Source organism: Macrobrachium nipponense, chromosome 33 (genome assembly GCF_015104395.2).
Source record: "Macrobrachium nipponense isolate FS-2020 chromosome 33, ASM1510439v2, whole genome shotgun sequence".
Lineage (NCBI taxonomy): Eukaryota > Metazoa > Arthropoda > Malacostraca > Decapoda > Palaemonidae > Macrobrachium > Macrobrachium nipponense.
The window spans coordinates 19,191,423-19,218,478 of record NC_087219.1 but is presented as its reverse complement, the minus strand read 5'-3'; the positions used below and the strand labels follow the sequence as shown (position 1 = coordinate 19,218,478).

At 45.1% G+C, this 27,056-nt stretch overlaps 1 pseudogene; it reads left to right on the top strand.

Moving 5' to 3' along the window:
• The window catches only part of LOC135202779 (protein zer-1 homolog), a 116,307-nt pseudogene that overhangs the window by 11,806 nt on the left and 77,445 nt on the right, over positions 1–27,056 (top strand).

The window sequence follows — 27,056 nt, the reverse complement described above, 5'->3', positions numbered from 1 at the left end:
ACTCGCTTGAACTACGGAAGGATTCCACTCCTGTAGAGGCTAACTTTGGTCAAATTCCAATTCCTCTACAATAGTAAGAAGAGCACCGACCAGAGGCAGTAACAGTCTGCTGTAGCTCTCTTACAATTGGTAAGGTACAACAGACACCATTGAGTGTTTACTGGTATTGCAATAAATGTAACCATTTAAAAATACTAGTGGTCCACTGAATCCCACCTTCCCATAAATGTGTAATCAGCTCTATAATTGTTCGGTAAGACACTACAATAAAAATGAAATTTTCATTATTAAAATGTGAAGTTTTTATTGTATACTTACCGAACAATTATGATTATACCCACCCTCCTACCCTTAGGTGGACGGACGGGCAGAAAGAATTGGATTCACCTGGCAGTTGTAACCTGGTTCTCCCGCGAGTGGAGGGGAGAGACGTCATCACCACCAGTGTTGGCGACGCCGACGCGCTAAATTTGAATTTAGTATCCTGCCGCTCGTGGAAATCACGGCTCATATTGTGCGGTAAGTATACAATAAAACTTCATTTTAATAATGAAATTCATATTTTAGGACTTATACTTATAAGACTGTTATTGTCATTTTGTCAGAGAGCTTTATCAGTACAAATAAAAAAAAAAGGCCGGCCTCAACAATGGTGTGATGGTGATCCTGGAAAAAAAACTGCAATACTGTAGTTTTATCTTCAGTATTGAAGAGGACTTACTCATGATATGTAGTGTTTGTTGCAGTGAAGTATGCTCTCCCAAGAATATATAAGTACTATATGTTGCACATACAAGGACTAATTTGAACTCCAGTGATAAGGAGGGTGGGTTCAATATCAGGAGAAGAAAAGCAATGCTGGTTGGAGCATGTATCTGAGATCATGAATAAGAGGACCTATAATACTTTGATTGATATACCAGAAGTCGAGGAAGACCTGAATGTATAGGTGATTTTTTTTTCTTTTTGAGGAATCCTTAATAAAGAATTTATGATCTAGAAAGCACTGGGCTTGTCATATTCAGCCAGGTGTAAGTGGATGAATTCTCTTCTTTTGTAGAGTGTCAGGAAATTGTTGTAGGTTATTGTAATGTGTTTGTATCAAGGAAACTTTGTTTTAAAAATGCATACTCTATGCTTATGTGTAAAAAATTAAAATCTGTGTGCGAAAAATTAAAATCAAAAGATAGTGCCAGTAGTAATGCTGGATGATTATTGAGAATTTGGCATATTCTGGGCACTAGAAAATTGATGAGTAAGTGAAGCCTCATAAGCTGGTCTCGACAAATGTGGAGGGGAATTCTCAGTCGTGAATGATACAAGCTTGTGCCACTTGGATTCCAGGGCACTGGAGAAAGAGTCAGTGATTGATAGATTTGTTTGGACAGACTTAGTTGTTATCATAAAAGTTTTGTTTTTTTGGTAAAATATTTAAACCAAACTACTAGTATTAATTGCTAAATAAAACAATTAGGTCTTATTGTAGGAGAATTTATATTGCTTCATTCAGTAAATTACAGTGGAACCTCTGTATTCGTACATATCTGTTCCAGAACCTTCTATGAAGTCCGAAATGTACTAAAACTGAAACAATAATTCCCATAAGGAAATAATGTAAATACAATTAATGTTTTGTTCATAGGAAACTTACCTGTACAGATATATATAGCTGTATTTCTGACGTCCGACAGAATTTCAAAATTCGCCGGCACAGGCGTAGTGGGGTGAGGTTCAGTGGTAGTACCCATTCCCAGCCGCTGGGTCGGCGGATATAGTCAGGAACCATTCCCATTTTCTATTCATATTTTTTCTGTCGCCGGTGCTGCAAAACATCTGTTTACAGTACCTACGTCTAGGATTTTTCATTATCTCGCTTAATATTATCTGGATTGACTTTTGGTATCGGAGCTTCTGGATTGTTGGACTTGGCACGCGGAATAGTGGATTGGTTTTTTTTTTGATTTGGATTGGCTTTCTGAGATTCAGTATGTTCTGGATCAAGTTCGGGAAGTTTCAGAGTGTGTGTGAGGAGTGAATGTAAGGTGAGGCTTCTTACCCCTTCAGTTGATCCTCACACAGTTTTTGTATGGATTGCAGGGGGCATGTTTGCGTGGTTGATGATCGGTGCAATGAATGTTTAAGGATTTGGATGATGATAAATGGAGGATGTATGAGACCTATCGGCGTAAATTAGAGCGCGATAGAGTCAGGAGGTCTTCCTCCAAGGGCAGCTCTACTAAAGGTAAGGATAGTAACATTTCTCCTCCATCTAACACCAGTAGATTTTGCCCAACCTAATCCTGTTTTGTTGCCTTCGGGCCCCAGTGCTGTGTCTGGAGAAGGTAACACCCTTTCTCTGATTCTAGAGGTCTATTCGTGCTCGCGAATCTAAAGTTTTGGCCCTAGAAACCGGCCCAGTGAAAGTGTTTGTGTTAGTTGCCCTAGTGTGTGGGAGGGGGCGGTCAGATGGCCACATAATGCCTCTAGGCCTAGACCTCTATCGGACTCCCAGGACTCAGGGAGTGGGTATGTCGAAAGCCGCAAGAGGGTTACGGGGGCTCCCCACCCGATCTGGCGTCCCTTCGGCAGGCCTTGTTGCTAAATCCCAGGCTGCCAAGGAGCGCGCACGAGCGCGTACCTCCTGAAAGATTGCTTTTCGTCCTCCGAAGCGTCCTCCCCACCCCGCGCAAGGGGTGGAGCGCTCGGAGAGACTCGCGTCCGTTGAAAAGGACTTTTCGCTTTGAGGACGCTTCACGTCCTATGTCTCCTCTTTCGTCAGAGGACGCTTATGAACGCCTTCTCCTCAGAAAGAGGAAGGCTTTCCTACCGATGAGGACGTTCGTTTCCACGCACAGGCGTGTTCACCTGAGAGGCAGATAGCTGTACCTGCTAGAAGGAAGGAGGACGCCCCTCCCCTCGCCCCTCGCCTTCTCGCAGTCTCGAGTCCTGCCCCTTCTTTTTGCTTCTTCGTCACCCCCCCCCCCATACGAAGGATATCCTTGTGTCCCTCAGGACCAGATTACGTCGCTGATTGCTCAGAGGACTTGCCCACAGCAGTCGAGCCTAGCGTAGGAAGGACGTTCGGCTGCCCGTCAAGATGGACGAAGCGGCCGCATTCTCTCTCAGCTCGCATCGTCGCTCTCCGCCTCCGGATCGTCACGTTTCTCGGCTTCCTAGCAGATCTTTTACTCCTCTCAGGGAGAAGACGCTCGTCAGGACGCTCGGACGTTCGAAGCAGGACGCTTTGCGCTCTCGGCAAGTAGCGGTTGACGACGCTCGGCAGGACGCTCGGCGTTTCTAGACAGGACTCCTTTGAGCTCTCTTCAAGACTCTTTTAGGACGCTCGGCATGGACCGCTCGGTCGCCGAAGCAGGCAGGCTTCTTCATGGTTATAGACAGGACGCTTTTGAGGACGCTCCGCAGGACGCTCGCCGTGTGAAGCAGGACGCTTTTAGAGCGAAGCAGGACGCTTTGGAGACTGCAAAGCAGGACGCTCGCGTTGTCTAAGCAGGACGCTTTTGGCGCCGCTCGTCAGGAAGCTCGCGCTTCCTTTCGTAGAGGAGCTTCTGTTAAAGACAGTTAACGTGGCTTCTAAGGATGCTTCTCTTTCGGAAGATGTCCGTGCATCTAAAGAATCAACGTACGGCTGCTTCCGTCCTGTATTGGATACTTCCAACCAACGGAAGTCTTTATTCAGGATTGAGCCTAAGGGACGTACTCCCTCTCCTGATAGGCGTTCTCCAGTTCCTCTAGGAGGAAGGGGCTTAGGTAGTCCAGGGAGTTCCGTAGAGAAGAACAGCCGGAAGCTTCAGCTGTCTCGGACTACAAGGTTCTTGTTAGGCTGTTACGTTCAGCATTCGGGGACAAGTTCCAGCCGACAGCCCCTAGGTCTCCTCCCTCACAACTTTCGTCGTCCAAGACCGTAAAGACCCTGAATTCGTCGAAATGAAGACGTCTCTGTCGACCAAGAGGGGCGTAAGAAACTTCAAGACTTTATGTCCAGAAGGAAGGATCAGGGCAAGACCACTTTCGCCCATCCACCCTCTAGACTCGCCGGGAAAGGAGGAGTTTGGTATGAGACCAAGGAGGATGTGGGGATAAAGGTCCCTTCGTCCGCGTTGGTGACTTCTCCAGTTTAGTGGACGCCCAGAGGAGGTCTCTCTTAGCGTCTGCTAAGGTGACCTGGGACTCCGGTTGAGACTGACCACCACTTGAAGGGACTTCTTCGTACCTTAATGTTTTTAATTTCCTAGACTGGTGTCTGGGAGTTTTGGACCTTCAGTCTAGAAGTCCTGATTCTCTCAGTCTGGGGAGCTGTCCAGAGTGTTGTCATGTATGGACAAGGCCGTCAGGGATGGTTCGGAGGAGCTAGTTTCGAATTTTGGAACTGCCTTCCTGAAGAAAAGAGCACTGCTGTGCAATTTTACTGCTAAGTCGGTATCTCCCGCTCAGAAAGCGGAATTGCTCTTTGCGCCTCTTTCGGACCATCTCTTCCCCCAGGCTATGGTAAAGGATCTTGCACAGAGTTTGCAAGAAAAGGCGACCCCAGGACCTCTTGGTTCAGTCTTCAAGACGTCCAGCGGTTCCTTCCACGTCAAACATTCAGCAAACCCCCGAAGAAAGTCAAACCCTTTTCGCGGGGCACCCCCCTCGAGAGCAGTCCTCGAGGAGAGGTTTTCGAGAGGAAGAGCTTCATTCAAACCGAAAAACAGCAAATGAAGATCTCGTCCTTCAGACACCAGTCGGGGCCAGACTGGAATTCTTTGCGGAGTCTTGGAGGCAGAGAGGAGCGGATCCTTGGACCCTCAAGATAGAGAACGGGGGTACAAGATCACTTTTCTTCATCCTCCTCCTTTGTCTTCAACTCCCAGAGACCTCTCTCCATCCTATCAGGAGAGAAGAAAAGTGTTCTTTTCGATCTCTTAGACCAGATGGTCGAAAAAAGAGCGGTGGAACAAGTCTTGGACCTAGAGTCACCGGGCTTCTACAACAGGATTTCCTAGTGCCGAAGCAGTCGTCAGGTTGGCGCCCGGTCCTGATGTGAGCAGGCTAAATCTTTTGTAGAAAAGATAAAGTTCAGAATGGAGACGCCTCAGTCGGTGCTGGGAGCATTGAGACCTGGCGACTGGATGGTGTCTCTAGACCTGCAGGACGCATACTTCCACGTCCCAGTCCACCCTCTTTCAAGGAAGTACCTGAGATTCGTCTTGGACAACAGGGTTTGGCAGTTCAGAGCCCTTTGTTTCGGTCTCAGCAACGGCCCCAATGGTTTTCACAATGATTATGAGGAATGTAGCGAAGTGGCTCCATTCGTCAGGAATCAGGATATCCCTCTCACCTCGACGATTGGCTGATCAGAGCGTCGTCGAGGCAGAAGTGTTCTGAAGGACCTTCAGTTACGATAGCCCTAGCAAAGTCTCTGGGTCTGTTGGTCAACACCGAAAAGTCGCATCTGGACCCGACACAGTCATCGTGTATCTGGATTCAGATGGATTCAGTGGCTTTTTCTTTTGGGCGTTTCCATCCCAGGAACGTCAGCGACTGGGGTTAGAGAAAGTCGCAAGCCTTCTTAGAGAGAGAAGCTTGTTCGGTGAGGGAGTGGATGAGTATGCTGGGCACCATTTCCTCACTAGAAAACGTTTGTCTCGCTGGGTAAGACTGCACCTCAGGCCTCTTCAATTCTTCCTTGCGGAAGAATGGACGTCAAAAGGGGACCTGAATGCGATCCTAAGGATCTCCAACGAAGTAAGAGTACACTTAAGATGGTGGCTCGACCCCCAGAAGTTACGAGAGGGCCTCTCCTTAAATCTTCTGAGCCCCGACCTAGTGTTGTTCTCAGACGCTTCCACTTCCGGTGGGGAGCAACACCCTAGGGGGGGAAGAAGTGTCAGGCTCCTGGAGAGGGGCGGAACAGGTAGCCTGGCCACAAATCAATGTAAAGGAACTGGCAGCGATATTCCTGTCGCTGCAGTTCTTCAAAGAAAAACTGTCAAGCAAGGTTGTTCAAGTCAACTCGGACAGTACCACAGCCCTTGCGTATCTAAAGAATCAGGGAGGGACTCGCTCCAGAATCCCTTTTCTCCTGGCGAAGAAGGAAGTTCTGCTATGGGGCAGACGCAAGGCACATCAAGATCCTGACAAGATTCGTGGCAGGGGTTCAGAATGTCAGGGCGGACCTTCTCAGCCGCCGAATCAATTCTACCAACAGAATGGGACCTTGCACCAGGAAGTCTGTCAAAAGTTATGGAAATTGTGACGTCCTCTAGTAGACCTGTTTCGCTACATCAAGGACGAAGAGGCTTCCTCTGTATTTGCTCCCCGGTTATGGACCCAGGGGCAATTGCAGTGGACGCGTTGCTCTGGAACTGGACAGACCTGGATCTTTACGCCTTTCCCCATTCAAGATCATGGGGGACGTAATGAGAAAGTTCGCAGCGTCAGAAGGGACAAGGTTGACTCTGATTGCCCCCAATGTGGCCCAGCAAGAGAGTGGTTCACAGAGGTCATGACGTTCCTTGTGGACTTCCCAAGAACGTTGCCCTGGAGGAGAGATCTACTCAGACAGCCTCACTTCAAAAGGTTTCACCAAACCTCTCCGCTCTGGCCCTGACTGCGTTCAGACTATCGAAAAGCTGGCCAGAGCGAGAGGCTTTTCAAAGGCAGCTGCGAGAGCAATCGCTAATGCTCGAAGAGCCTCTTCAAGAGCTGTCTACCAGTCCTAAGCGCGGTCTTCCTTCAGGGCATGGTGCAAGAAGGAAGGAATTTCCTCTTCCACGACCTCTGTGAATCAGATAGCAGATTTCTTACTCTATCTAAGAATGTGCAAACAAAAATTGGCAGTTCATACAATCAAGGGCTATAGGAGTATGTTGTCTGCCGTTTTTCGCCACAGAGGAATGGACCTCTCCTACAATAAGGATCTGCACGATCTCTTAAGGTCGTTTGAACTACCCACCAAAATTCCACAAGCAAGACCGCCCTCATGGAATTTAGATGTGGTGTTGAAACATCTGATGCTAAGTCCCTTTGAGCCTCTCCTGAAGCTTCTCTAAGGGACTTAACGAGGAAAACGCTTTTCCTAACTTCTCTGGCGACGGCGAAGAGAGTTAGTGAAATCCAAGCGTTCAGTAGCCTAGTGGGTTTCAAGGGAGACAGCGCTGTCTGCTCGTTGAACCCTTCTTTCTTGGCTAAGAACGAGAACCCGTCTAATCCTTGGCCAAAGAGCTTTGAAATCAAAGGAATATCGAGTCTCGTGGGTCAAGAACCAGAGAGAGCCCTGTGCCCTGTCAGGGCTCTCAAGTTCTATGTGAATAGGACTAGAGAGATAAGAGGTCCCTCAGGTAATCTCTGGTGCTCGGTGAAGAGACCGGATTTGCCGTTGTCGAAGAATGCTGTTGCTTTCTTCTTGAGGGACGTCATTAAAGAGGCTCATTCATCTTGCCAGAAGACTGATATGAGCCTCTTTAAAGTGAAGCTCACGAGGTCAGAGCCAGTAGCTACCTCTCTTGCCTTCCAAAGGAACATGTCTATCGGAGATATTCTTGATAGCACCTTCTGGAGGAGCAAATTCCGTATTCGCCCCTCACATTACCTCCGGGATGTGAGGACGATTTACGAGAACTGTAGTTCTTTGGGACCTTACATTTCGGCAGACACAGTTTTGGGGGCTGAAGGTAGCTCTCTCCCTATCCCTTAGCTTAGTTAGGTTAGTTTATTGTGTTTTTTGGTTGATGGTGAGATCTTCTGTGAAAATCTCCCATTCCATAGTGTTAATAGCAGGGGTTTTTTTGCGTTTTAGTTGTTGGTCAGGTGGTGGTAGGTTGCTGTGTTACTGCCATATGTTTGCCTAGATGGTCTTGTCACATTGTGGTCACGCCCCCGTTGACAGAGCATCCAGAGAGCGCCAGCACTACAGGTCAACACCTGGCTGGCAACTCTGATAAAGCAATAAGCAGGCTTTAGGTGACAGTAATCACATAGTTCCTACTTTGCTATCAGGTAAGGTAAACCAATAGTTAATATTTTATTTTAATTTAAATTTCCTAAAAAATCCTAGTCTGTCTTACCCACCATCCGAAGGTGTGATTCAGCTATATATATATCTGTCAAGGTAAGTTTCATGAACAAAATGTTATGTTATAATACAATTAAGTTTGTTCTACTTACCTGGCAGATATATATACTTAGAGGGCCCACCCTCCTCCCCTCAGGAGACAAGGGCCCATAAATAAATATGATAGAAAATGGGAATGGTTCCTGATATCCCGCCGCCCAGCGGCGGAATGGGTACTACCACCTGACCCCGCCCCACTACGTGTGCCGCGAATTTTTTTGAAATTCTGTCGGACGTCAGAAATACAGCTATATATATATCTGCCAGGTAAGTTATGAACAAACTTAATTGTATTATAACAATAACATGTTCCAGACCCCCAAAAATATTAACAAAAAATACATTTTATAGGGAATAAACACAGTTTTACATACAGAAAACAATGAGAAATAAATATAAATGAATAAAGAACATTTAACATCACTCTTGCCTTTATGGAAGACTTGTTAACGTATGGAAGACGGAGAGAAGGGGCGAAGGAGGAGGAGAGGTTAGTTTTCGGAAGGGGAGGTCCCCCTCCTGAAGGATTTCTGGTACCAGGGACTATCTAGGGTTACTTCTCTTCGTTTTTTACTGGCACACACTGGGGTTACTTCCCCTCTTCAGTTTTTACTGGCACTAGGACCAGCTTGAGAGTCACTGGACCCCTGTCCAGAGACATTTGTTTATGAGTTTTTTTTTTTTTTTCCTCCTCCCCCTAAAGTGGAACACGACATTGTCATTAAAGATATTGGAGACACGGATTACATCTTTGTTGGGATGATAGTTCTCCACAAAATCTTTTCAATCACTCCACTTTGCAAACATGTCCTTAATCACTGAAGTAGGCACATTATGTATGCCTGTTCTCTTTCTGAATTTTTCAAACCAGCCTCTGCTGACCTTCATTCACTGACAGCAGCACTTGTAGGCATTTTCTTACTGTGATTGGAATGCAACACCCTCCAACACTTTTCTACGTGTTCTGTTTTAATTTCTATGGTGTTTCTTGCCATTTTTATGGAAGGGCTGCCACTTTGAACTTTCTTTGGCTCCATGATGGCTTATTTAGCAGTTGCACTCAAATAAGAAAGCACAAAAAGGCACAGAAAACAATGAACCCAAAAGCAGAATGGGTCACAAGAGAACACGGGATGCTTTGTATGGACGCTGTATATGGGCCTAGTCATGCAGTGGGTCCCGGAAGGAGCATTTCCGATTGTATGAAATCTGGGAAAATGTATGAAACCTGAGACAAAATTTCATCGGAAAAAGTCTACAAAAACCAAATCGTACAAAAACCAGGGTGTAAGAAAACTGAGGTTCCACTGTATTGCATAACTAGTTTGTAAATATCTTTTGTAATAACAAATTTCAGTACTTTAGTTTAGCATTTTGGAAATAAGAAAAATTATTCATTTCCTATTGCTAAATGTGTATTAACAATTAGGCTGCCAACTACTGTACTTTTAATATAAGTTTGGAACTGCTTTCTAAGACTGCTGTTAATGTATCTTCTTTTCCAGGTTTAGAAGCAAAGAAAATGCAGTAGCTTACTGTTGAGAGAAGAGGCTACATTGCGCTCCAAGATGGGAGCTATAAACATAAGTTGCCCTTGGGACGACAGCTCTCCTGAGCCACTCTTGGATGCCTGTGGCAAATATGTCATCCAACATCCAGAAACCTTTTGTGAGCTGCAGCCTGAGACAGGGCTGTGGTGCCTGCGCTCAGAACTGGCACTGCCCATGGAGATATGCGAGAAGCTCATCAGTCTGTGGCAGGAGATGGACCCCCAGGGTCTTGACGACAAATTCATTAACATATTCAAAGATGTGATTTTGACGAGACTTAAGCGAGTGACATTAAGAAATTCGTCAATCTCAGATGATGGTCTGAATCACCTACTTTCTCATCATTTATTAGAATTAGATGTGAGTAACTGTAGCAAGTTGACGAAAAGAACTTTAAAAAATATTAATAGAGAGGGTGTGGGTGAATGTTTGACTTCTTTGGTGATTGGTAAGACGAGAAATATTTTGCCGGACACAGTGTTCTCAATCCTTTACCAGATTCCAGTGGATAGTTCAGAACTCTAGTCCAGTCAGTGAAATAGAGCAACGGGGTTATATTTTACGAACTCCAAACTCAGGCGACTTATTGTGCAAGAACTCTATATTCCCATGGAGCCCCAATACTTTGCTCTGCTGTTGAAACCTTTGTCGAACTGACTCACTTGGACCTGTCCGGATGTTTCTTTCTAAACGATGTGAAATATATCCTGGAAATGAAATGCCTGGTATCTCTGATTCTGCATAGTGTGCAGAGAATCCAAGACACTGTGCCCACGATAATGATGATGAAGACCTTGAGGTAAGTGATCGTTTATTTGGCATACTGTATCCAGCTCTGTATGTAGTTGCAGTTTTGATTTGTCTACCCAGTGTAGGCCTAATAATTTTCTCGAAATCTGTCAATGTAAATATAGCTTTATTGTAAAAAATTTTCTATTGCTTTTGAGAGTTATTTTTGTGAAAAAAACAGGCAAATTCTAGGACATTTGGGAATTGTATGTGGCACTTGGTCCCTCATTTATTCATTAATATAGATGCTGCTGGTTCTGCTCATATGGATGCATACAGAAGAAAATAGTGAATTGTGGGTTGGTTAAACCTCAGATTAAACAGGTATTATGAGGCCCATAATAATAATTTAATTTGAGAATATGCTAATGATGTGGGTGTGCAGTTCTTGGCAAAGATGTGATACATTCTATTTTCACTGCTGAGATGACAGCTGTGAAATAAGCTTTTGAAGAAGCCAGTTACATAAGCTTTAAAACAACTTTAATATTTAATCAATTTTTTTAGTGCCTGTCAGTTTTGAAAACGAATGAGCATTTGTGGTTCTCTTTTTAAAATATGAAGTTTTCATAATAAAACTAATATTATAATACTCACCTGAACACCTGAATTAGCCCCTTAATCCCAATTGCCTGGTCAGTGACCAGGGCTACTTCAGGTGTTCAGGGGGTGTATTGCAATATTAAAAATTGGTTGCTACTGCCTAGCCTTTGGTGGCCAAGGATATCAGTTTTTGTCCAAGGATATACAGTTTTGTTTGGTGGGGTTTACGTAGCTCTTGTTGGCATTTGTGGAAATGCGGCTATTAACAAGGTAGCAAAGAAAGCATCTCCAGAAAATGTGGTCATATAAGGATGAAAACCTGTTATATATATTAGACTACATAAGGTAAGTTTGGTAAGAGAGGTAAGCCCCCTCACCTAAATAGCAAGAAAAAAAAAGATTCGAACAAATGTACAACGTAGGCCTTCATCTGATAACATTAATGGAAGTTACGATCCGCTTAGTTTTCGTCTAGAATTGGGCTACACTTATCGCTCAGTTTTTAAATGAGAAAGTTAAGGTCACCTGTGTATGTGTACATTGCCATGTTGACCTGATAGTGGACACATAATTGTAGATTGCGTTTTATCTTTAAAATATATAGTTATACAGCCATATACTATAAACTTTCTTATATAGTATAACTTTCTTATGTATTTAAATTGATTAGGCCTTATTGGTGCATGTTTTATGTGTCTACAACACTATGTAATTGAAATGCTACTGCAATTTTTTTATTTAGGGTTGCCGTGTGAGTGAAATCTATAACTCAGTAATTACTTGGTAAGTATATATGAAACTTGCCATCCTTCTCTTTTACTTGTGTGTTTGTGTGTCTATCAACATTATGTAATTGAAATGCTACTGCAATGTTTTAGTTTAGGGTTGCCATGCAAGTGAAAGCTTTTGCTAAGTACATAATTATACTTGGTAAGTATATTATATGAAACTTAATTTTGTATAAGTAACTTACCAAGTTTCTACTTTCGCAGCAGTTTGCAATGAAATTAAAAAAAAAACGCAGTGAGCGATTCTTTTATTTTGAGAATGACCGGCCCCGCCCATTTTCTGGGGAAGTATAGGTACAAACAACACAAAAGATAAGACAAACATTCATTTTCTGCCTGCAACAACAACAGTGTTTGCTTGGTAGTTTGCTTTGGAATTCTTTCACCATGTGGTTGTAGTTGACACAGGATTTGTTGACATATTCTGGAATTGTATTCTTGAATTTTGTAGCAATTTTGCTAATGTAGTTAGCTTACTTTCCTCAGTTATGTAACAGGGTGACTTCCATTAAGCATGAAGCTCATAGCATTTGTTGTCAATGTAGGGGTCAGACTTGCTCTTCTATTCTTATATGCAATGATTGGAATCAGAGAACGTGGAAGATTTTGACTAGTTGTTTAGAGAAACTTGAGAAGAATGGCTAAGAAGGGCGGCCACTAGAGCCGAAAATAAAGGCTCTAGTCAGCAATTCTCCTTTTATTCCTGCTTCCTCTACACCTGTGACTGGCTTTTCCTAATTCTCCTTTGCCTAGCTCCCAACCTTCTGATCCCAATACCATCACCAGTTTAGAGGCAAAGTTTGATCATAAATTTAATTTGCTTGTGAATACTGTTGCCCAAATTGGGTATTCGGTCAAGTGTTTAATGGATAAGATTAGTGCAAGTGGTCAAGGTGCTAGTGATTTGGAAGAGGTAGCTATCCGTCCCACCGATACTTCTGGATGAATGTCACTGGTAAACTCCCCTAAACCTGAGAGGAGGCAAACCAGAGGTCCTGATAGGCTCGGTGTGGTTTGCCTACAGGTAGTTGCCCCCTCATCCGAGCCTGTAGTGCAAGGATCCCAGGACTTGGGAGATGGCCGTTGGAAAGGCATCCAACTTGGTATTCACACACTTTTGTCCAGTGAGTCAGATTCGGATGCTAGTAGAGGATGAAACGGATGATTCAAGGATGCTTCTAGGTCGCTGAAAAGGTCATTTCCAGTGGTGTATCTCCTTCTTGTAGCTTATGGGATGTTTCCCATTGCTCTCCAGCAGTTTGAGTGTCAGATTGCCAGTTGTTGATGTCCAAACGGGCTTCCAACTCCCTCATATCGGGATCCAAGAGTATAAGTATTCAGTACCGGAATTCGAGGGATACATGGTGTCAGTGGATCCTAAGAGATCAAAAGTTACAGTGGGATCTTACAGATGCAAGTGCTCAGTGGGATCCAAAGGATCCAAGTGTTTATGGAACCTGTGGGTCTGGTGGATCCAAGTGCCCAGGAGGATCAAAGAGAGTAGTGTTTGGGTACTCACCTGCACTGGTGCATCCGTCATCTCTAAGATTGGCGCCAGCTTCTAGTAGAGATTCGGCCTCACAATCTGGACGTCACTCCTTTCCACCTGAGGTTCAAGATCCTTCCCTGGATCCGATCAGTTGTTGCCTGGATAGCATTTTGGAATTACTTCAAAATCCGTCAACGTCTCGCAATTCTGCAGTAGTACCTTCGTCTCCACCTTCAAACGAAACGAGAAGTAGGAACCATTGATCAGTGTTTCAACTGGCGTTGACATATTGCATCTCTGGTGAGAAAGTTTTTGTATTGTTTTTCCTGATTATTTCTCGCCAGCTATGCCGCATCCCCAGGATCAGTCTTTGTGATGAGACAACCTGTTGAAGACTCCAGATTGCCTAGTATGCTCCTGTCCTGTCCTCATTGAAAAAAGCCCTGTCTGGCATTGAGACTTAGCTCACAAAGAAGAGTTATGCAGGAAAGGTGGTTTTTTGCACTCCTCCTCCTCCCTTGTCAAAAAGAAAAGGGGATACCTTTCGTATTTGACTGGAGAAGCTCCTTTTTTTTGGGTTTTTTTTGGGGAGTTTTGCCTCCTTCCTTGGGGACTTCCCAAGCCTGATTGATTTGGCAAGGAGGTGGGCCCTTTCATCCACCAAGATCTTGTTCACTTCCTCAGAGCTGGATCACCTTGTACATGACTTTTTTTAAGTTTTTGAAATCTTCAGTTTTCTTGAGTGGACCATAGGTGCACTAGCCAAGAAGATTGAAAGTTGTGCTTCCCTTCAACCCAACGTTGCTTCGGATTGGTTAGGCGTTTTGTCATACGCCGATAAAGCAATCAGAGACTGCTTGCAAGAGTTAGCAGCACTGGTTACTGCTGGGATCCTTAAGAAGAGAGAACAATGGTGCTCGTTCACCTCGAAATGGGTAACCCACCTTTACAGAGATCACCCCTTCTGTTCTCACCCTTGGATCGTAGTAGTCTTTTTTCCTCAAGCTGCCATTGAGCATGTAACAGCGGAACTCCAGAAGACTACCCTCCCAGAATTGTTCTAGCCACTTCTTCTAAGAAGACCAAGGAAACAGTTCGTCCTCCTTTGACTTCATTCTCTTCAAGAACGGTCCCCCCTCTGCAACAGCATCCTTTTTGGGGAGGCGGAGGCAAGTTCCAGTCATGACCTCGAACTAAGACCAACCAAGACCTCTTCTTGTAAGTGAGGATCAAGTCCTCCATGCTACAGTGGGAGCTAGGCTGCAGCATTTTTGGACCAAATGGGCAGAAAAGAAGGCCGAACCATGGGTTCTGCAAGTCATCAAAGAAGAACGGTATTTCATCCCCTTCAAGGAAAAACTCCGTTAGTGGGGACAGTGGAGATAGTAGATGTCAATATAAGGGTTTTACAAGCGTCCATTTCTAGTCACCAAATCATTGGGGGTTTGGAGACCCATCCTGGACGTCAACGCCCTGAATTTCTTCATAAAGACCAGGAAATTCAAGATGGAAACCAACCATTCAGTCCCTGTCAGCCATTCATCAAGGGGATTGGATGGCGACTATAGATATGCAGGACGCCTACTTCCATATCCCCATACATCAAGAATCCAGGAAATATAAGTTTGTTCATGCCACTTACCTGACAGATATATATATAGCTGTATTTTCTGAAGTCCGACAGAATTTCAAAACTCGCGGCACACGCAGTGGGCGGCCAGGTGGTAGTACCCATTCCCGCCGCTGGGAGGCGGATATCAGGAACCATTCCCATTTTCTATTCATATTTTTTCTGTCGCCGGTCAGTAAACAAACTGTTTACAGACCTCTGCTCAGGATTTTTTGGAATTTGACTCGCTTTAAGTATCTGATTGGTTTTTTGGTATTGAATTGGATTGTTGAATTGGCATGCGCGATAGTGGAACCGTTTTTTGATTTTGGATTGACTTTTCTATATAAGATATATCTGGATCAAGTGCTGTGAGTTTCAGAGTGTGTGTGAGGGCTGATTGTAATGGTGAGGCTACCGAAAGCATCGGTAGACCCCCACACAGTATGTATGAGTTGTAGGGGGCATAATTGTTTGATTGATAATCGGTGCAATGAATGTGAGAGATTGACCGATGATGATTGGAGAGTATATGAGTCCTATCGCCTTAAATTGGAGCGCGATAGGATCAGGAGGTCTTCCTCCAGGAGTGGTTCTACCAAAGGTAAGGCTAACATCTCTCCTACATTAACACCTGTAGAGTTTGCAACCCTAAACCTGTGTTGCCTTCGGGCTCTGATTCTGTGTCGGGAGAAGCGAATGCTCTCTCTCTGATTTTGGAGTCTCTTCGCACTCTGGAGACCAAAGTGAAAGCCTTAGAAACTGGCTCGGTGGCAAGTGTGGTGATCGTGCCCCTAGTGTGTGGAGGGCGTCAGATCGGCCCCATAATGCCTCTAGGCCTAGACCTCTATCAGACTCCCAAGACTCAGTAGGTATGTCGAAAGCCGCAAGAGGGTTACGGGGCTTCCCACCGATCTGGCGTCCCTTCGGCAGACCTTGTAGCAAAGTCCCAGGCTGCCAAGGAGCGCGCACGAGCGCGCGTCCTGAAAGAGTGCTTTTCGTCCTCCGAAGCGTCCTCCCCAGCGCAAGGGGTGGAGCGCTCGGAGAGACTCTCGTCCTCTGAAAAGGACGTTTCGTGCGGAGGACGCTTCACGTCCTCTTTCGCCACTTTCGTCGGAGGATGCGATGACGCTTTCCGCCTCAGAAAAGGGGTAAGATCTCCTCCGATGAGGACGCTGGGTTGCGTGCACAGGCGGCGTATACCTGAGAAGCAGGTAGCTGTACCTGTGAGAAGGAAGGAGGCGTCCCCTCGCCCCCTCGTCTTCTTCCGCAGGATCAGTCCTGCTTTCTCTGTTCGTTCTTCCCCAACGAAGAACATTCTTTTGTCCTTCAGGACCAGCTATCGACGCTTATGGCTCAGAGGAACCATAAGCGGAGGAAGGAACCTTAGACTGCCTGTCAAGAGGACGAAGCAGTCTCCTTCTCCCTCACCTACCTTCGTCTCGTTCGCCGATCGCTTCTCCTTCGGCGATTCGCCGATCTCGTTCGTCCTCTAGAAGGACGTTACGTCAGGACGCTTTTGAGGAGGACGCTCTGCACGACGTTCGACAGGACGCTTGTAGGGACGCCTTTAGGCAGGATCGTAGGCGGGACGTTGGCAGGACGCTTGGCAGGACGTTGGCAGGGACGTTCGGCAGGACTCTCGTCAGCACGCTTGGCAGGACGCTAGGCAGGACGTTCATCAGGACGCTCGGCAGGAACGCTCGCCAGGACGCTCGCCAGGACGCTCGCAGGACGCTTGGCAGAAGCTCGCCAGGACGTTCAGGGCTCTTTTCAAGACGCTTTTGGGGATTCCGACCAAGAAGTCGTACCCCCAGACGCTAGTTTACGCGCACAGGCACGTATTCCAGCGAAAAGGTCTTACCCTTTCGTTTGAGAAACGTAAGGACGCTTCTCTGGCAAGTGAGACTGCCGCGGATGGCGCTAAGGACGCTCGTCCTCGTCAGGGACGCTCTACCTTCATCAAGTAGTAAGCGTCATAGAGAAGACAGCCGAAATAAGGCTGCCTCTAGCAAGGATAGGGGTCCTTTGATCAAGCCAAGACCCGACATTAGGACGCCCTCGTCCGGACAGACGGTCTCCTCTTCCGTTTAGAGAAGGAGAGCTGAGTAGTTCGGCTGACTCGGTTGAAGAGGAACCCAACCTTCTGCGGCCCCTTCAATCATCGGACTATAAAGTCCTCGTGCGGCTCTTGCGTTCTTCTTTCGAAGACAAGTTTCAGCCCGCAGCTCCCAAGTCTCCTCCTTCGCAGTTTTCTTCATCTAAAACTGGAAAAACCCCGGAGTTTGTAGAGATGAAAACTTCTCTCTCCACGAAACGTGCCTTTAAGAAACTCCAAGATTGGATGATACGAAGGAGAGATCAAGGCAAGACCGACCTTCGCCTTGCCGCCAGCTAGACTTAGCGGAAAAGGGGGCATTTGGTATAGAACCAAAAGATGAAGTAGGAGTTCGTATCCCTTCTTCGGCTCAAGGAGATTTCTCCAGCCTAGTCCCCCCAGATGCTGAAGCCTTGCCGAGGATGGGGGCTTAGGGTTCAGCAGCTGGGCCCTGATGCCTGGTGGGAACTGCTTTCCCCTCGTGGGCCTTGGTGCCCAGCTTTTGATCCAACGAAATAAGTCAGGCCCTTTTTCTTCTACTAAAAACATTTCATCTTTCTGACCTTCCTCCCCCTATAAGGTATGGATTCTATGATGACGACGGATTGGCTTGGTTTTGGACATGGTTTAGGCTAAATCTTGGGATATGAAGGAGGGTGAGGATGGACGGCATGCTACCTCACCCGTAGAACTCTAGTACCTGACGTGGTCGAGCGAGGGAAAGTTTAATGTCAAACCTATCCTCATGCCGGGGGTTTCTGATCTCGACGGACATCATGAACGCCTTAGCACTGGGGATAGGGTGTATATCTAGTAATTACCCCTAGGACGACCCTAATAAAAGGGATGACCCGTCCTCTAATTGTGACTCCATGGTGGGTATATGGGGGAATATTCTGGATGAACTATGTATTTTTTTACGTTTATGGCAACCCCCCTATTTTTCTCCGTTGACGACCCTATGCTTTCATCAAAGGACTTGTCCTCGGAACCCAAACATCAACTTTCCATGGTCGGTCCCCAGGATCAGTGTAGTATCCCTGGGCCGAATGACAGACGGACACAGTTGACGACCCAAATTAATGCGAGTAAATATAATACAGCCAGGAAAACTAAACAAAAAGCATCTGGTTCCAGTATTGTCACACTGGAACCATTTGCCATGAAGAAAAATAATAAATATGAAATAGCTCCTGGGGTCTTTGTACCCAATTCCTTTAATAAATACCTTAATTTAAAGCTAGATGGTGACAGTATAGACATTTTTCAAGTGCATAGGGAAATCATTAAATGTTGTGGCAGACAGCCAAAAATAACCCCACCCCGGCAGAATGGAAACATGCTCCTGGTAGAAAGCATCTCCCCAGAGGAAAGTATCAAGTTGATGGGATTGTCGGACCTTGCGGGAGTTACGGTTGAGTGTACTCCCCACTCCAGCCTGAACTCCAGCAAGGGCTTGATTTATGCCCCTCAGTTGATGGCTTTCTCTGAGGAGAGACTTTTAACAGAATTAAAAGACCAGGGTGTAATAAAGGTGGACAGGATGACAAAGAAGGTTGATAATAACAGAATACCTCAGCCTACCTTAATATTAACTTTTGACACCTTAAGACTTCCGGAATGTGTCTTTGCAGCCTGGTATAGGTTTAAGGTAAAGCAGTACATCCCGAGACCCAGAAGGTGTTTCCATTGCCAGCATTTTGGACACACCCTACAATCATGCCGATCCAAATTGCAAGAAAATCCTGCCGTCTGTGTCAACTGTGGAGAGGATGAGCATGGAATGTGCACCAGGAACCTAATGTGTTCACTGTGGTGAGGGAACATGCATCATCGTCTCAGCAGTGTGATATATATTTACTAGAAAAGGAAATCCAAGCCATTAGAGTAATAGAAAGAACAACATTTAAGGAAGCACGAGAGAGAGCCAAAGCAAAGATTGTAAGACCCGGTCTAAGTTTTGCTACTGTAGTAGCAAAATTAAGAAACCAAAAGAAGAGACAAATAAAAAACCCAAGTTAGGAGCACAAATGTAGAAACAAATAAAGAATCATTAAAGAGACAGCTAACTGAATCATCAGAGTCAATTGATGATGAGAAAGTAAAGACAAGGTTCACTAGAACCAACAAGAAAGGCCCTAGTATGGAATTGGAAAAAATTGAAGTGCCAGTTGAGATACACCCTCCACCATCTGCCTCAATTGGAGGCAAGGCCAGTGGTTGCTGGTCTGGTGCCAGCTTCTGTTGGTGCCAATTCTCTTTGGAGGACAAACCAGCAGATGCTGGTCCCCTGGTGCCAGTCCTCGCTGGTACTTCTGCCTCATTAGAGGCAGAGCTGGCTACTGCCAGCAACACAAAGACTCTCGAGGTGGTCTCTTTAGAGAACACCTCTTCTTTCTCTGTCTCGACAGAGATGGAGAGTAAAGAAACTAAAAAACCCTTCAGTGTCAGGGACACTGAAGGAAAAGATGTTGGCTCTATGAAGGCAACTCCACCCAAGAGGCCAACAAAGCCTTCCATTAAAATGCCTCCCCTAGTAGGAAAAAGAGCTCTCCCAATCTTGTCAAAAGGAACCATAATATTGGTCCAAACATAAATAAATTCACTTCCATTATTCAATGGAATTGTCAGGGACTGCGAGCAAAGTATGAGGAAGTGAAGCTTTTGATCTATGAGCACTCCCCTGTAGGGTTATGTTTGCAGGAGACCATGCTAGGTGAATATACACCTTGTCCTAGGGAATATGTTCACTATAGAACTAAATTTGATTTAGAGGTGGGAAATCATGGTGGATCCCTCATCTACATCCGTCGAGATGTGCCACACTACCAAGTGAAACTAAATACTCCACTTCAAGCTGTGGCTGTAAGAATTGATTTAAGAAGGAAATATACTTTATGTTCCCTTTACATTCCACCAAATAGCCATGTCTCCCAAGAGAACTTGATATACTTAATGCAGCAACTACCAGAGCCATTTCTTCTACTTGGTGACTTCAATAGTAGACATCCATTGTGGGGAGATGTAACATCAAATCCAAAAAGGGAATATGATGGCATCTTTAATAGAAACTGAAGATATAGGTCTTCTTAATACTGGAGAACCTACTCATTACCACATTCAGACAGGCACCGTCTCCTGCATCGACCTTTCAATATGTAGCTCCAACTGCAGTGTTGATTTTAGTTGGAGAACAAGTGATGACTGGCATACCAGTGACCATTCTCAATTGTGATCGACACCAATGATGGTCCACCTATCCCGAGATCACCACGGTGGTGCTTGGAGAAAGCAAATTGGAGAAAATTCAAAGATTTGAGTGAGTTGGAGGGGGATGGCAAAAGATTTTCCAAGTGTAGATGATGCCATTGATCTACTCAATGGAACATTAACATACTGCAGGTCTACACTCAATTTCCTCGAACTAAAGGACTATTCGGAGACGGCCAGTACCATGGTGGTCAGAAGACCTAAGGTTTGTTACACCGAGCTACCAGGTCATCATTGACAGGTGCCGTAGACATCGCACCTTGGACAATGTCATAATTTACAAACAGTGTAGGGCACGATTTCGAAAAAGCCATGAAAGCTGCCAGAAGACAAGCATGGGCTGGATATGTATCCTCTATTAACAGCAGAACACCAGTCTGTAGCATTGGAAGAAAATAAGAAAAATTCAGGGTAAATTTCACCCAGTCCTCCTCCAGTACTTAAATTACATAATAATCATGTTACTGATGCCACAGAAATTAGTGATATGTTTCTGAACACTTTGCTCGAGTCTCTGAAAAATCAGATAGTTCCCCAGGACATCATTTCAGAAATGATGGAAGAACAACAGGTACTTGCTTTTCATCAAACAAAGCTGAATCATATAATATGCCTTTTTCTGAAAGGGAATTTGACTCTGCTTTAGCTAGGAGCAAGAACACTGCCCCTGGTCCAGATGAGATTCCTTATGAAATGTTTAAACACATTTCAAAGAACACAAAACTTTTACAATAAGTATTATCAATAGAATATGGGATGAAAGCAGCTACCCTAGCATATGGGAATTAGCTACCATGTTACCATTCCTTAAGCCTGGAAAGATCCTCTCTGTGCAGCAAGTTACCGCCCCATTGCTTTAACATGTTGTTTATGTAAAATGATGGAAAAAATGGTAAATGTAAGACTGATGTGGTATCTAGAGCACAACAATATTCTAACACCCTCTCAGTGTGGTTTTCGAAAATGCACTCCACCCTGGACATCTCACTGCAACTCGAAGCCTCTGTCTATGAAGCCTTTGCCTCTAAGCAACACCATGTGACAGTGTTTTTTTGATATAGAAAAGGCATATGACACTGCTTGGAGACATGGGATTCTGAAGACTATGCATAATAGTGGTCTACGAGGCAAATTACCTTTATTTGTGAAATCCTTTTTACATCGTAGGTATTTTAAAGTTAAAGTTTGGCAGTACTTATCAGAGAAAAAGTGCCAAGAAGAGGTGTTTCCCCAGGGTAGTGTTCTCAGTGTAACACTTTTTGCTCTGGCCATAAACAGTGTTGCAAGCTGTCATTCCAAGAGAGGTTTTAAAGACACTGTTTGTGGGATGACTTGTCAATATCCTTTGCTGCCACCCGGATGGACTGTAGCAGAAAGAAAGCTACAATTAACAATAAATAAAATAGTAAGTTGGGCTGAGAAACAGGGTTTTAAAATCTCTGTAAGCAAGACTACTGCTGTCCACTTCTGTCGGATCAGGGGAGTGCATCCTGATCCAGACCTCTATTTGTATGGCCGTAGAATCCCATGTGTAGAACAAGCACACTTCTTAGGCCTAGTTTTTGACAATAGATTGACTTGGGTCCCCCATATAAAACATATAAAAGCAAAGAGCCTAGAAGCTCTACATATCTTGAAGGTGCTTTCTCACACCAGTTGGGGAGCTGATAGAAATCTGTTACTAAAGCTTCATAAATCCCTAATCTTGTCAAAGCTGTCTATATGTGAAGTTTATTCTTCAGCCTCCTCATCTAACTTGAGAATTTTAGATTCAGTGCATCATTCAGGTATTCGTATAGCCACAGGAGCTTTCCAGTCGTCACCAATACCTAGTATGCTACTTATGCAGGAGAGATGCCCCTTGAACTCTATCGCCAGTCATCATTACTTCGGTACTGGTTTAGAGTGCAAAGACTCCCCAAATCTCTGGCATTTGCTGTGGCAAATAGAAATTTTTTTTTTTTTAACGGTTTTTTATGAAAGTCATCCAAGGTATCCCACTCCTTTTAGCTATAGAATTAAAAATATTTTAGAGGATACGAATATTAAAAAATTTTCCCATTAATCCCCTTTGTGTATCCAGTAACTCCTGTCTGGAGGTTACCTGATGTGAAATTCTGCAGGTACTTCAGTGGAGCAAAGAGGGATAAATCTGATGAGGAAATGAAGTCCATATTTTTAGAGCATGTATCAGAGCATGTAGATACAAGTTTTATATTTACTGATGGCTCTAAGTCCAATGCTGGCGTTGGATATGGGGTTTTTAGCGAATCTTTTAACCGAAGAGGTGCACTTCCTTCTGTTGCCTCAAACTTTACAGCTGAATTGTATGGCACCTAATAGCACTGGAACATATTACAAAACACTCCCAGTTTGTAGCTATACAATATTTTGTGACTCCAAAAGTGCCCTACAGTCCCTGGAAGTCTTTAATACTGATCATCCCTTGGTGTTGAAGATCTTGCAGTGGATTTTTTTTGCACCAAATAGAGGCATGCATTGTTTCATTTTGTTGGGTTCCCGCCCATGTGAACATATCGGGAAACGAAGAGGCAGACAAGCTAGCCAAATCAGCAGCGCAAACTTTGGTACCGAGAAAATGCCCTGTTCCATATCGAGATACATTCTATGATATATGGAAATCCATCCAGCAGTTATGGGTACTCAGTGGGACAGAGTAGGCAATAAAATGAAAGAAATTACTAGTCAGACACACCCTTGGAAATATGACCTAATACCAAGGAAGTGGGAGATTGTATTGTGTAGATTACGTATTGGCCATACGCGTTTAAACTCATGGCTTTCTGATGGATGGGGAGAATGAGCCCTTCTGTGATGATTGCTTAGTTCCACTAACCGTTAGGCATTTGCTGGTTGAGTGTCCCAGTCTGGTGGAACTTAGGAATCGTTTTTTTAGGTTATAGTAGTGGAGCAGGGGGTAATTATAGCATGGCAAAACTGTTGGGAGAAAGCGCATGTATTAATAACATTATCTCTTTTATCAAGAAGCTGGTCTTCTCAAATATATCTGACAGCTGTGCTGTCTTAGTAATATACATTTTTATTTTTAATAGTTTTACAGTAGTGATCAATCACAATTCTTTTTATCGGAATATTATTTATTATATTTTTATCAGAAATTTAATTTATTTTTTTAAATCAAATTTATATATCTCTCATAAAGATAAAGTTATTTTGAATGTTGATAATATATTATAAAGTTAAAAGATCACATTTAGTATTCGGCGTCGGTGACCCTGGTAGTTGTGACGCCAGATAACTCACAATCAATCAATCAATCTCCAGCCTAGTGGATTCGCAGAGGAGGTCTCTTTACCCTCTGCTAAAGTAACCTGGACCTCTACGGAGACTGACCATCATTTGAAGGAGGGTCTGCTCAGGACGCTGGAAGTGTTCAACTTCCTTGACATGGTGTTTGGGAGTTCTGGATCTGCAAGCGAGAAGCCCAGAATCTCTCAGTCTGGGGGAGCTGTCCAGCGTGTTAGCATGTATGGACAAAGCCGTCAGGGATGGTTCGGAGGAGATCGTATCTCATTTTGGAAACGGCTTTATTGAAAAGAGAGCTTTGCTGTGCAAACTTCACAGCTCGTTCGGTAACTCCAGCTCAGAAAGCGGATTTGCTGTTTTCGCCTCTTTCGAACCATCTCTTCCCCAGGACTTTAGTAAAGGACCTGACGAACAGTTTGCAAGAGAAGGCAACTCAGGACCTTTTGGCCCAGTCTACAAGACGGTCAGCCGTACCTTCAACCTCTTTTCAGCTGCGGTTCGACTGCCGAAGAAAGTTAAGCCCTTTCGTGGGGCTCCCCCCCTCGAGAGCAGCTCCTCGAGGGAGAGGGTTTTCACGAGGAAGAGCTTCCTTTAAGCCAAAGCCTTCCAAGTGAGAAGCTGTCCTTCAGACACCAGTCGGAGCCAGACTGAAGTTTTTTGCGGGAGCGTGGAGAGAGAGACACGGACTCTTGGTCCCTCAAGATCGTGGAGCAGGGGTACAAGATCCCCTTTTTAGATCTTCCTCCTCTTTCTACGACTCCCAGAGACCTTTCTCCATCCTATCAGGGAGAAAAGAAGAAAGTATTATTCGATCTCCTTCAGCAGATGATCGACAAAAGAGCGGTGGAACAAGTCGCGGACCCTGGGGTCCCCAGGTTTTTTACAACAGGATCTTCCTAGTACCGAAGCAGTCGTCAGGTTGGCGTCCAGTTCTAGATGTAAGCAGGCTCAATCTTTTCGTGGAAAAGAAAACCACCAAATTCACGATGGAGACGCCTCATTCTGTTCTGGGAGCCTTGAGACCGGGCGACTGGATGGTGTCCTTAGACTTGCAGGACGCGTACAATTTCACATCCCCGATCCACCCTCTTTCAAGAAAGTATCTAAGGTTTGTCTTAGACAAAAAAGTGTGGCAGTTCAGAGCTATGTGTTTCGGACTGACCACGGTTCCAATGGTGTTCACTGTAGTAATGAAGAACGTAGCGAGGTGGCTACACTCTTCGGGAATAAGAGTTTCCCTGTACCTCGACGACTGGCTGATCAGGAGTCGTCGAGAGGAGAAGTGTCTGAAGGACTTGCAGTTCACTTTAGCCCTAGCGAAGTCCCTGGGACTTCTGGTCAACCTCGAAAAGTCGCATCTGACCCCAACACAGTCCATCGTGGTATCTGGGGATTCAGATGGATTCATGGCTTTTCGAGTGTTTCCGTCCAGGAACGTCAGCGGCGTCCCAGGAACGTTCAGCGCCTAGGCTAGAAAAGATCTCAGCCTTTCTAAAGGAAAGAGACTGCTCGGCGAGGGAATGGATGAGTCTGCTGGGGACCATTTCCTCGCTAGAAAGGTTTGTTTCCTTGGGAAGACTGCACATCAGGCCTCTCCAATTTTTCCTTGCGGACGAGTGGAAGGCCAAGGACGATCTCAATGCCATATTGAGAATATCGCTTCCGATCAAGAACCATCTAAGATGGTGGTTGGACCCTCAGAAGCTTCAGGAGGGCGTGTCCCTAAGTCTTCTGAGCCCGACCTAGTGTTGTTCTCCGACGCTTCCATCACGGGCTGGGGAGCAACACTAGGAGGGAAGGAAGTGTCAGGCTCCTGGAGAGGGGAACAGGTAGCCTGGCATATAAATGTCAAAGAACTGGCAGCAGTATTTCTGTCCCTGCAGTTCTTCGAAAGGAGTTTGGAGAACAGGATTGTTCAGATAAACTCGGACAATACCACAGCACTCGCTTATTTAAAAAATCAGGGAGGAACACACTCCAGAACGTTGTTTTCCCTAGCGAGAGAGATCTGCTGTGGGCAAAGAGAAGAAATGTGACTATCCTGACGAGATTCATTGCAGGAGTGCAAAACGTCAGGGCAGATCTTCTCAGTCGTCGGGAACAAGTCCTACCGACGGAATGGGACCTTGAACGAAGACGTTTGTCGAGACCTTTGGACGTTGTGGGGACGTCCACTGGTCGACTTATTCGCGACGTCAAGGACCAAGAGACTTCCTCTTTACTGCTCCCCGGTCCTGGATCCGAAGCAATCGCGGTAGACGCTTTGCTTTGGAATTGGACGGGTCTAGACTTGTACGCCTTCCCACCATTCAAGATTTTGGGGGAAGTCATGAGGAAGTTTGCGGCCTCAGAGGGACGAGTTAACCTGATCGCTCCGATGTGGCCAGCGAGAGAATGGTTCACAGAGGTCATGTCTTTCCTTGTAGACTTTCCAAGGACATTGCCCTGGAGGAAAGATCTACTCAAACAGCCCCACTTCGAAAGGTTCACCAAAACCTCTCCGCTCTGGGTCTGACTGCGTTCAGACTATCGAAAAGTTGGCCAGAGCGAGAGGTTTTTCAAAAGCAGCTGCGAGAGCAATCTCACATGCAAGACGTGCTTCCACAAGAGCTGTTTACCAATCGAAGTGGGCTTCCTTCAGGGCATGGTGTAAAAGGAGGGAAGTTTCCTCTTCCTCGACCTCTGTGAACCAAATAGCTGATTTTCTGCTCTTCCTCAGGAATGTGCAGAAATTAGCGGTCCCTACCCATCAAGGGATATATAAGCATGTTGTCAGCGTTTTTAGGCACAGAGGCCTTGACCTGTCTGACAACAAGGACATTCATGACCTTTTAAAGGTCTTTCGAGACCGAAGGTTCCTCAAATGAGACTTCCATCATGGAACCTTTGAACTAGTCCCTTAAATTCCTTATGTCAAGCCCTTTCGAACCGCTTCAGGCAGCGTCTCTTCGAACCTGACAAGGAAGGTCTCTTTTTCCTAACTTCTCTTGCGACGGCTAAGAGAGTTAGTGAAATTCAAGCGTTTAGCAAGTTAATGGGATTCAAAGGAGACAATGCTGTCTGCTCGTTGAACCCAACTTTCTTGGCGAAGAATGAAAATCCTTCGAACCCTTGGCCGAAGACTTTCGAGATCAAGGGTATGTCAAGTCTGGTGGGCCAAGAACCAGAGAGAGTCCTGTGCCCGGTCAGGGCTCTCAAGTTCTACGTGCATAGAACGAAAGAGGTAAGAGGTCCCTCAGGTAATCTCTGGTGCTCTGTGAAGACCACCAGTTACCTTTATCGAAGAATGCTGTTGCTTTCTTTCTAAGGGACATCATTCAGGAGGCTCATTCATCTTTCCAGAAGACTGATTTGAGCTCTATGAGTGAAAGCGCACGAAGTTCGAGCCGTCGCTACCTCTCTTGCCTTCCAAAAGAACAGTCAATCAAGGACATCCTTGATTGCACCTTTTGGAGGAGTAACTCCGTCTTCGCCTCACATTACCTAAGGGATGTGAGAACGAGTATGACGATTGTAATG